This window comes from Impatiens glandulifera, chromosome 1, assembly GCF_907164915.1.
Source record: "Impatiens glandulifera chromosome 1, dImpGla2.1, whole genome shotgun sequence".
Taxonomy (NCBI): Eukaryota; Viridiplantae; Streptophyta; class Magnoliopsida; order Ericales; family Balsaminaceae; genus Impatiens; species Impatiens glandulifera.
The window spans coordinates 50755148-50767252 of record NC_061862.1 but is presented as its reverse complement, the minus strand read 5'-3'; positions in this window follow the sequence as shown (position 1 = coordinate 50767252).

Sequence of the window (12105 nt, the reverse complement as noted above, 5' to 3'; positions counted from 1 at the left end):
AAAGACTTCACATCTAATAGAGTCGAAAGCTTTCTTGATATCTATTTTGAAAGCCACTCTCGGGGATATTTTCTTATTCCCGTAGCCTTTTAAAAGGCACTGTATGAGAAGAATATTATAAGAGATTGTCCTACTGGGGATGAATGCAGATTGGTTAAGATTTATAATTTTTCCTATGACATTTTTAAATCGTTTAGAAATGATTTTTGAAATTATTTTATAAATCACATTGCAGCAGGAAATTGGTCTGAAATCTTGTACTATCTCGGGTACCGCAGTTTTGGGGATCAAGGTTAGGACTGTTGTATTCCATTGCTTTAACATCTTCCTGTTCTTAAAAAACTCTAGAACCCCGTTAATAACATCTTTACCCACAACCGACCAATTGTCTTTGAAGAACTGTGCATTAAACCCATCAAAACTCGGGCTTTTATTCCCATCAATACTAAACAAAGCTTCTTTAACCTCAACCCTCATGACCACCCTTATCAAGTCGCGACTATCTTCTATAGAAATTTTCCTATCAATAATCTGATACAATGTATTCAGGTGACTTTGATGTTGCTTTCTTGTACCCATAAGCTTCTTATAGAAATCGATAACCAAATCTTGTACACCCTTTTCACCCTGAACTTTACTATGTGTTTATCAAGAGAGATTTAGAATTAAAGAATTGTTTTAGCTGAGTAATATACTTCATCATATTGTAAGTTGAACAGAGTCTTATTTGTTCAATAGTGAGCTAATCGTGCGACTGTATTTGATTCTAAGAAAGTTATAGTGAATCCTTCCGATGGTTGGAAGAAAGGGTGACGTAGGAGAGTTTGCTCTCGAACATCCATAAACAAATTGCGGTGTCATTTACATTCTGTCATCTTTTCATTCTTGGTTCTTAGCTTCAAACCTGAGCAAACATTTCCACACTTGAATCGTTCAAGAGTTTACAAGGGTTTGTGTAGAATAGAAAGTGATTTAAACCCTTAACAAGATTTCTATCAAACCGTTTTTCTTAAGCCGACATCAATAGTCAGACCCCGTGTCTATTGGTTTTGCCGATCCTATCAGTTATCTTATTAATTTAATGATAAGAATAACATAATAATTGTGTGGCAATCTTTTGATTAAAAACACTTTGGATTTAATTCACATAGATGTGTGTTTTAAAATGTACCAACACGAATGTGGGGGGGGAATATTTTTATTAATAATAACACAAAATATTATTGTGTATTTTATAATAAATAAAAGGATGATTTATCATTAGAGAAATATGTTCTCTACAAAATATAAAGTTGTGCAACTTAACATAACAAGAAAATGTCTTGTTTATATTTGCTTAGTTGGTGCTCAATTTGATTTTTTGAGGGTTTGAAATCAAGAGAGGCGTTATTATTTAATATTATTTTAATACAAATATGAAGACAAATATCTTCAAAATAGATTTATGAAATAAATTCATAAAGAAAATTTGTCTTATAAAGTTTTGTATGACTTATAACAATGTTACAAAAAAGTCAATAAATGTGACAATTGTGTATATCATAAAGACAATGAAAATGGTTATTTCATTACATGTCTTTATACAATATTTTTTATCGTTGAAAATTACGATAAAATTATTAAATCCACTAAGGATGTAAATTGCACTAAACGAGGTGTCATGAAAGACTTTACGTCTATAAGTGAATATGTTTACACTTGAAAATGCAACTATATGAGTGAAAATCTTTTAATGAAATTATGATTGATAGATTAAATAATATAATCTATATTCATAAATTTTTGACATAGGTCAAAAATATACTTTTTTTTATGAAATATGTAATCGTTTACACGAAGGCATAATAGTTCAAAAACATTTTGTCTACTAATTGACCAAGTAAACAATATTTTTTACAAAAGAATATTTAAATGATAATTATGTATGAATTATCGGGCTTATTAGAAGATAATTCAAGATTGTCTAAAAGGAAATTTCTAATTATTGTGATAATAATATGAAATTAGATAAACTTAGAGTAAATGAGAAATCTAGACATACACGTCTTAGACTTAATATTATTAGATAATGCTCTCTAATAGAGTTATCACATTTGACTATGTAAGTCAAAGATAACATTGTGGATCCCCTAACAAAACTATTGAATAGATAGTTAGTTTAAAAGTCTTTTAAGACAAGAGCCTACTATAAGTTGGTATGAAGGAAAACCAAACCTATGAAGACTGGAGATCCCAAGAACTAGGTTTAATGGGACAACCTAATTGTACTAACATGGAAGATTATTGTTGAGGATTAATCCTACAATGAAATAATATATATTTTGACGAGGATAAACAATCGCTTTTAATGATTCTTTATGAGCAAAAGAGATCACCTATGTGAGGGAGAAGTGGGACCGCTTCGATGGAATTGCACGGCTCAATTCTAGACCCTCTCATAGAACCAGGCACGTGTTCCATGGATAAAACGGACACAATCATGAGAACCTTAAATGTATTAGGGAGAATTATATGTGAAAGTGTGTAATCGTTTACAAAATGGCAGAATAGTTCAAGGACATAGAGTCTACTAATCGGCTAGTAAAGTTATATATTTCCATAAGAGAAAGTTCAAATGGTTACATCTACCTATCCTACGCAGAATTCAACTGTTGAACCTTTCAATTTCTATTAATGTGGGGTTTGTTGAAATTTTAAAGTAATTTCATTAATTAAATGGAAATAAGAATTTGGATAAATAAATAAAATGTAATATAATCCAAAAAATATAAATTCATATCAAATTCAAATGTGAATTTTTGGTGAAATTTAATGCTAGTGGATAAGATCGAATGCCAATGAATAAGATCGAATGCCAAGAGTCTTGAAATATCTAAAGTCTAGGAATGACAACAGTTGGATGAATTATTAGTCATTGGATTGATAAATGAATTTACTGTGATGTTGTAATTTTACAGCTATAAATATCCCTTCATGTTGGAACTCCAATATATCTCATATCTCTTCTTCACTCATTTCGTTATCTCTTTAGAATTTGAAAGGTACTTTGTCAAGTTCGATGCGTAGTGATTCCGGTGCTGAATCACTACTAGATTTGTTGTAGTCTGAGAGATAGTCATCTGTGATAAGCTTCAACACAATGGGAGACAGTGAAACTGTTTTAAGGGAAATGTGTTAAACATATGCCTCGAATCAGCATTGTATTATGGTGATTTCATTCTTTGTAATATTATATTTAATTAATTTATTTGTAAAATCATTTATTTATATATATATATATATATATATATATATATATTTCTCTGTTATTTTAAAACAAAATTTCTAACAATTTACTGTTTTAAAATTAATTGTTTTCTCACCAACACATAATGCGACCTATATCCAATCATGGATTAATAAAAAATTATATCCATGCCAAAATAGTATTGGTGTTTAAAATTATATCTAGAACCCCAAATAAGACACAAACCAAACAACTCCTAAATAAGTCTATAGTTCTCTATATAAATAACAACCTTTCCTAATGGTCATGACCATGCATTAGATTTGCAATAATCATATAGTGTGATACATCATTTTTGTTATCAAAGTGTTTATCTCGGGAGTATTTAATGACACTTTGGACATTCATGTTTTGGTATGTTTTATCGTGATGTTTAAACGACTATAACTTATATCGATCATTGCATTATTTAGATTTTTTTCTTGAAAAAATAGATTTCAAATTTTAGAATGGTGGAGAATCTCTTTCATTTCATTAGTGGATACTCATAGTTCCATGGTAGAGCGCAATAACTCATGTTTCAAGGTTATAAATTCGAGTCTTCATACTCCATTTAACAAAATATCCTATGATTAATTAATTAACAATAATGGGACCTTAACTGATACGCTTTGGAGGATTCTCACAGTGACATCGATATTATTGTGGGCAGAAGGAGTAATTAGCCGTACTTTCTCCTTTTTATGTCTCCTTCTATCTCTCTCTAACAGGGAAGAATGAGTCATCCGAGATGGGATTCTCAAAGCAAATATCTTATTATCGAGCATAGTTTGAATGAATTTGTGTCTTTCTTGAAGTAGTGACAAAAAAGAACCAATGTGTGTTATCTCAATTTGGCGCCTAGCTATGGAAGTAAATGTAGTACGTATATATGCTACTTCAAAGTTAGGCAATGTAAATGTTAATTGAGGCCTGTTTGATTTGGTATCATTGAGTTCAGACAAATTTTTATGTACCTAGATTAATCTTTGGAGTAAATTAACATTTGAATCAACCTAATACTTTAGAATTAATAAAATTTAGTCCAAGGATATCTTACATTGCATATTCATAATTATTCGCAGTAACATTTGACAAAGAAGTACCAATGTGTGTTATATCAATTTGGCGCCTAGCTATGGTAGTAAATGTAGTACGTATGCTACTTCAAAGTTAGGCAATGTAAATGCTTAAGGCCTGTTTGATTTGGTATCACTGAGTTTGGCCCAATTTTTATGTACCTAGATTGATTTTTATGTAGCTATTGGACAAAGAAGTCCAATGTGTTTTATCTCAATTTGGCGCCTAGATATGGTAGTTAATGTAGTACGTATGGTACTTCAAAGTTAGGCAATGTAATTAATGCTGCCTGTTTGGTTTGGTATCATTGAGTTTGGACCAATTTTTATGTACCTAGATTAATCTTTTGAAGTAAATTAACATTTGAATCAACCTAATACTTTAGAATAATAAAATTTAGTCCAAGGATAACTTAAATGCATATTCATAATTATTCGCAGTAACATTTGACAAAGAAGTACCAATGTGTCTTATCTCAATTTGGCGCCTATGGTAGTAAATGTAGTGCGTATGCCAGGCCCGTACCTGTTGTGTAATAAATGTGGTAATTGTCTCAGGCCAAATAGTTTTGGGACACCAAAATCTTAAAAAATATATATATAATGATATGTTCATGGGCTTATTTTTAAAAAGCCCATAAATAATAATTAATAATTTATCAATGATAAGCCCTAACTTAATTTGTATCCAAAAAAATAAAAAGAAAAAACAAAATCAAGGAAAAAGAAAAAAAAATAAGAGCAAGCATTCTGGAAAAAGAAAAGGAAACACTTCCCCAAACCCAAACTCGTCGTCGATCCTCCAGCTTGCCGGAATCGGAGCAGAAAACTCGGTCGTCTCCTTCCCCGAGCTCTTGGGCCTTTTTCGCTCATTTCAGCCTTGTTTCTCGGCACTGCGTCACTGCCCACTAGAGTTCTTTCTCCGATTTCGGTGAGATTTTGGTTCGATTTATTTGATTATTTTTGGTTGTTGAGGACTTGTCTGGTGGAATGGTGGATTCACAATCTGTATCTTGCATTATTGCATAGCAGAAGTGCAACATTGTGGTTAATCATAAATTCATAGAATTTTGGTTAATCTATAAATTTTTAATGCAAATTAGAATTTTGAGTTTATCAAGCATGCCTCCTATAAGAAAACAATTGTCTGGGGCAGAAAAAAGAAAGAAAAAACAAAAGAAATATGCTTTAATTCAAAGCCAAGTAGGAAGCCTTAATAAGTATTTCACAAGCGATCAAATAGTAGAGCAAGTGAACCAGAATGACATCGATGATAAGTTGAATGATCGGCAACATGGTGAATTGAATGAACTTCGCAATGAAGACCCAAAATAGTCTGAAAATGAGAACGATGTAAGTATGCCTAAAAGTGACACTAATGGAGATATAAATCAAAAGATTTTGTTTCCTTTAAATGTTGATGATTCAGGAAATTGTGTCAATCTTTAAAATTCTTTAACACTTGATGGGCACTCCGATGTTGATGGACCAGATTTATTTCTAGAACTAAAGTTGTTAAGACATTCATTACCCGGAGAAGCAAAAAGAGCGATTGATGTGCTGAATTATTTGAAAACAATGGATGGTTGTTATCCAAATTTCTATAACGCATATCGAGTTTTGCTGACTATACCATTTACTATTGCATCTGCGGAAAGGAGTTTTTCCAAATTAGAGTTGATTAAAACTTATCTTCGATCAACTATGTCGCAAGAAAGACTAAATGGATTAGCTATGTTATCTATCGAGAAAAAAAATATTGAGAAAGTTGATTATTCAAACTTGATCAATACTTTCACTTCAAAAAATGTGAGACGAGTAATATTCAAATGACTATGTACTAGTTCGGAACATGAATTTTATATTTTGTTTGAATCTTCTTTGTTTTTTTAGTATTTACTTATGACATATTATTTTGATGATATTTTATTTTTAGAATTCATGTTACAAATACTCTTATATTTAAATTGATAAAAAATATATGTATGAATATTAAGCTTTGAGGGCACTAAGTTTTGTGCTCGCCTCAGGCCTCGAAATCTCAGGTCCGACACTGACGTATGCTACCTCAAATTAGGAAATGTAAATGCTTAAGGCCTGTTTGATTTGGTATCATTGAGTTTGGACCAATTTTTATGTACCTAGATTAATCTTTAGAGTAAATTAACATTTGAATCAATTATTAGATTTATTGGACTAGTATATGTAATAATGTGTTTGGGCTATTTTTTATTCACAAACTCAATTAAAAAGTGATGTACTAAAGTATTTTAGTTATTGAGTTAAGTCACGAATAATTATTAGAATGGTATGTTTATTATGTGTAGAAACTGATTATTTATTTATTAATTATGATGGATTAAATAATAAATAAATAGGAATTATAAATAGGATTGTGATCCTCGATTCATAAATAGGCGTCATTTTCATTTCTCATAAACTCTATCATTAGAGAGAAGCAAGAGAGAATTGGAAGATTCATGTGGGAACTCAAAAGTTGTTTTTGCAATGACATCATGTAAGCGGCAAGTATCATCTCAATTATTGAGACAGAGAATTATGATCTTGTTTTTGTCTAGATAAACATTAATATAATGTTTCGAATTATAGATCATTACTAAAGAAAAAACTAACAGATGATCAAGACTAAGACATGATAAGAAGACAATCTCTATATTGTTATGTTGATATTAAGATTATGATTATAATAAGTAGAATTTGTTGACATCAAGATTATGATTATACCCCACCAAGGTAGCCCTAAAAGAAATAAAAGGTCACACATTCGATTACATAAAATAATAAATAAAGACGAGTCTATTATGTTATTATATATTTATTATATATATATATATATATGGAATTTGAAAAGGTCAACCAACAATTTATTTATTATTTGTTTTATTATGTAAATTTTTAATGATTATATATATAATAAATAAACACTTCTATTTTATATTATATTAAATATGTCAAAGACATTTTTTTTATTACACATATATTTTATATTGATTATTAAGAATATAAATATCATTTAAGAAACTTCTAATTATTTTATTATCTAGAGATAAATTATACCAAAATTATTAGAAATTAAATAATTAAGACTATATTAAGATTGAAAGAGTTTATTATTATAAAACAAATTAATTAAAATAATATGTTGCCAAAGTATCATCTCTTGTGAATATTAATTTGTTGAGAATTTTAAATGAAAGTATATTTGTAATTTATTCGGATATTGTATCGGCCCAAAGAAATATCAATATTATCAGGCATAATTAAATATATACAAATAATGATAGATATGTAAGAACTATTCGGGTTTTTTTTTCATGTGAATAATATTTCGGTCGAAAGATAGAATTATTGTTTAACATGATTTATTGTCAATATTTGATCTAACACTAAATTATCACTTACAAGTTAAGATTTATGTAAAACAACAAAATTTTAATGTTGTTCCAGATAATTTATTTTTTAATGGACAAATATTAATATAAAATACTAATTATATTTGGATAAGATGTGTGTTTATGATTTCAATTAATGCTTCCGTTTCTTCAATATCTGTCAATGTTCATTCGATTCTTATACTGAATAGAAACAACTTTAAGGATTAGAAAGAAAAATATTTTGATTATCCTCGGTTGTATGGATCTAGACTTTGCGTTTCGGATTGATCGATCCATTATTACGGCTAAGGGTACCCTTGATGAAAAACAGGACTTTGAAAAGTGGGAAAGATTAAATCGTATGTGTTTGATGATCATCAAACGAGGAATTCCAGAAAAATTTAGGGATGATATCTCTAAAGTTACTAATTTTAAGGAATTCATTGAGAAAATTAAAAAACATTTAGCAAAAAACGATAAAGCTGAAACTCAGCACGCTTATTGCAAGCTTAACCTCAATAAAATATAAAGGAAAATGAAATATAAGAGAGTACATTATAGAAATATCTCACATTGCTTCAAAACAAAAAACACTAAGTTAAAGATTTTAATGAACTGTTCTAGCCTTTAGTTTTGATCTCTCTTACTGCACAATTTAATCAATTTAAGGTAAGTTATAATTGTTAGAAGGAGAAATTGACTCTTAATGAGCTCATTTTATATTGTGTTTAAGAGGAGGAGAGATTAAAATAAGATCGGACTGAAGGTGCTCATTTAGCTTTGACAAATAACTCCAGGGATCAAAGAAATGAAAGGAACAACCATAAAGAAGTTGCAGGTGGTCCCGCACAAAAGAAATAACAAACTAAAGAAAATGAGGAATTTAGTTGTTTCTTTTGTTGGTAAACAACATACATGAAGAGAGACTGCACCAAATATCATGTGTGGTGTGCAAAGAAAGGTAGCATTCTTACTTTGGTTTGATCTGAGGTTAATTTAACTTCAGTACCGAGTCACACATGGTGCGTAGATTTTGGTGCTACTACTCACATTAGTGTTTCAATGTAGTTTTTCTGAACTGTCGAAAGCCAAGTAATGATGAAAGATTCATTTTTGTGGGCAATGACAAATCAGTTGAAGTTGAGGCTATTGGGAATTTTAGATTATTATTAAGAACAGGTTCTTATTTGGATTTGAAAGACACTTTTTTGTAAGTCTTTTAGACGAAATTTTGTTTATATTTCTGTTTTGGACAAATTTGGTTTTTGTTGCTCATTTGGGAATAGTTAGTTTAATCTTCTCTTAAATTCAAATATTATTGTAACTAGTTCTTTATCGGTTTATGATAATCTATATTTCCTTGAAACAATTTTCTTATATAATGAAACTTTGCATACAAGTACACGTCGTACTAAAGAATATTAACAACTAAGAATTCTGCATCAATTTAGCACAAACGTTTAGGTCAAAAATCTATATACACAATTGAAACACTTAGAAGAGATGAAATTCTTGATTCCCTTGATTTTTCTAATTTTGAGATTTGTGTTGGATGTATTAAGGGAAATCAAACAAATGTAAGAAAATTAGGTGACAATATAACTACATACGTCTTAGAACTCATACATATTAATATATGTGGGCCATTCCATATGGCCTCTTGGAATTTGTTAACGATATTTTATTTTGTTCATAGACGATTATTCAAAATATGGTTACATATACCTCATCAATGAGAAGTCCCAAGCACTGGACATTTTTAATGCATACAAAGCTGAAGTAGAAAATCAACTTGGTAAGAGAAATAAGGTCGTCAGATCTGACCGTGGTGGTGAATACTATGGTTGATATGATGGATCAAGAGAATAATATCTAGGACCATTACAGACTTTTTAGCTTAGGACCAAGAGGACCGACCGAGAATCCTCGGCCCGGACCGAAACCTATGATCGAGATAATTGACCTAGGACTGAGTGTTCTAACTTTGGGACCGAGAGTCCTGAACACAGGACCGAAGGACTTAGTCTAGAGTTAGTCTAGGACCGAGAGGTTCATACACCTTGACTAGTAAGATTAGCCAAGGACCGAGAGTATTTAGCACCTCAACTAAGGGACTTTGGTGTTTAGACTAGAGATCCCAAACCTCAACCCAGAGGTTCTTCTATCCAGACTGAGGGTCTTTTGACCTCGATTGATAAAATTGAACCCCAGGACTATGACTTCAGTCCTAAGGCCTGTTTGATTCCATTTTTTAAAATCCAAAATTATTTTTGAAATTTTGGTCTCCAAATTTTTCTTAAAATCCCAAAATTTTTGAAAATGCATTTTTAAATAATTTTTGGGTATTTCCACAAAAATATTTCAACAAAAACTCATTTGGTGTTTATTTCTAAACCCTAATGCCTTTAAAAATGACTGATATTCTTCAAGTGTTTCCACCCTAGTTATCATCCGCAATAGGTACTAGCATTTTAAATATTGTAGTTTCAATCATTTAAATAACGATAAAACCTAGAAGCATGACTAGGGCTAGAAGAATAAACGGTTAAGACTCAAACGTTATACGATTGATTTTCAAAAATCCAACTTTATAAGTACATACCGTTTTTAAAATGGGTATAGAGGATGTAGCTCGAAAGGCATTTCCTGAGTATCACCAAACTGCGAATTGAAAGAAAATTTTGGTCAATACATCTATATATGTATGTATGACAACTTTTATTTATTTTTGAAAATCAATTGGCGACTCTGTTTTAAAATTAATAATTTCTTAAATTAATTATGTTTAGTTAATTTAAAATCAAGGATTTTCTAAAAATCAAACTGTGATTTGATTATCATAAATCTCTGGATTATTTAAAATTGAACCCCCAAAATTAATTATTTTTAATAAATTCCAAAAAGCTGTTAGGAATCAGTGACATCTTTTAAATAATATTTTATTTTAAAATAAAATTATTGACACACAAACCGAGATTGAACTTCTCGAACTTCGAGCTTTTCACCGGGACCAAGGGTTTTTTGGGGGTTACAATGTTGCATTAGGTATTTTGAGATGGGATAAATTATTATTAAATTTAGTTGTTACTTAAGTTTATAAATGTGAACATCTACATTATTGAATATTTTATGTGATTAAGGGTTATAATATTTATGAATTCAAGTTAAAGATAGTTGTTTTTAGACAAGACTCGCTACAATATATTTTTGAGGATATTGAGTTTGAGGGGAGGAATAATTTTGTGCAATATGTTTTTTTGAGGATATTGAGTTTCAAGGGAGAAATATTTTTGTCTTTGAAAATTATTTTGATCAATAATTTCTTTTGAGAAATATTTGATTTATATTTCAAATATTTTTGATATTGATAAGGATTTTATTCTTATTGATGATAAAGTTTAGAAATCAAGAGTAACAAGACAGTGTTGATCAAATTCATCAAGTACAAACTTAACAACCTCAAAATCAAGTGTCTTTGCGACAATCTAGTTTAATCGAATGACTCTTTAAACACAATTTATGGCACTCGTTGCGTATTTTGATATGGAGCTTATCAAAATAGATGTTATGGAGTTTCTCAATGGAGACATTGAAAAAAAATTGGTGCAACGAGAAAACATTGTGTCGAGAGACCAAATTAATATGGTTTGGAAATTAAAGAAATTCATTTATGGACTTAAATATGTGTCTCGTCAATGGTATCAAAAATTTCACAAAATAATTCTCTTTTGGTTTTGAGGTGAATTTAATTGATGATTTGTGTAACACAAGTTCAGTGGGAATAAACACATATTTATAGTTTTATCTGTGAGCGGCATTTTGTTTGCCACAAATTTTGCTTGACATTAAGTAGCCAAATAATTATGAGATAATTGAAAAGAAGTAAGAATTAAATGCTCACTTATATATGAGGTCGGATAATCTTAAGATCATTGGGTATTATGACTTCGATTTTTCAGGATACCAAAATAGTCTTAATTTAATTATAAATATAATTATTACAATTTTAATGTAAAATATTATTAACAATTCTAATACAGTGATGAAATAAATTAAAAATAAACCCTAAAAATAGAAAAATTAACTTTCGCTTTACAATTATTTTATATTTTATTTTCTTATAATTAATTATTTAAACTAATTAAATAAAAGTAGTAACCGAGGAGAAAAATTGAGGAATGAATGAGAGAGGAATGAATGAGAGAGAATGGCTTTGACATTAACGGGAAGATAAAAAAAAGTATTAAGAGGTACAAGAATGATAAATTTTATTATTTTTACAGCAATCAAAATAATCATTCTCTTTTTTAACTTTTTTCTCTCAATCGTTCATTTTCAAATAAATTAATTAATAAAATACATAGTA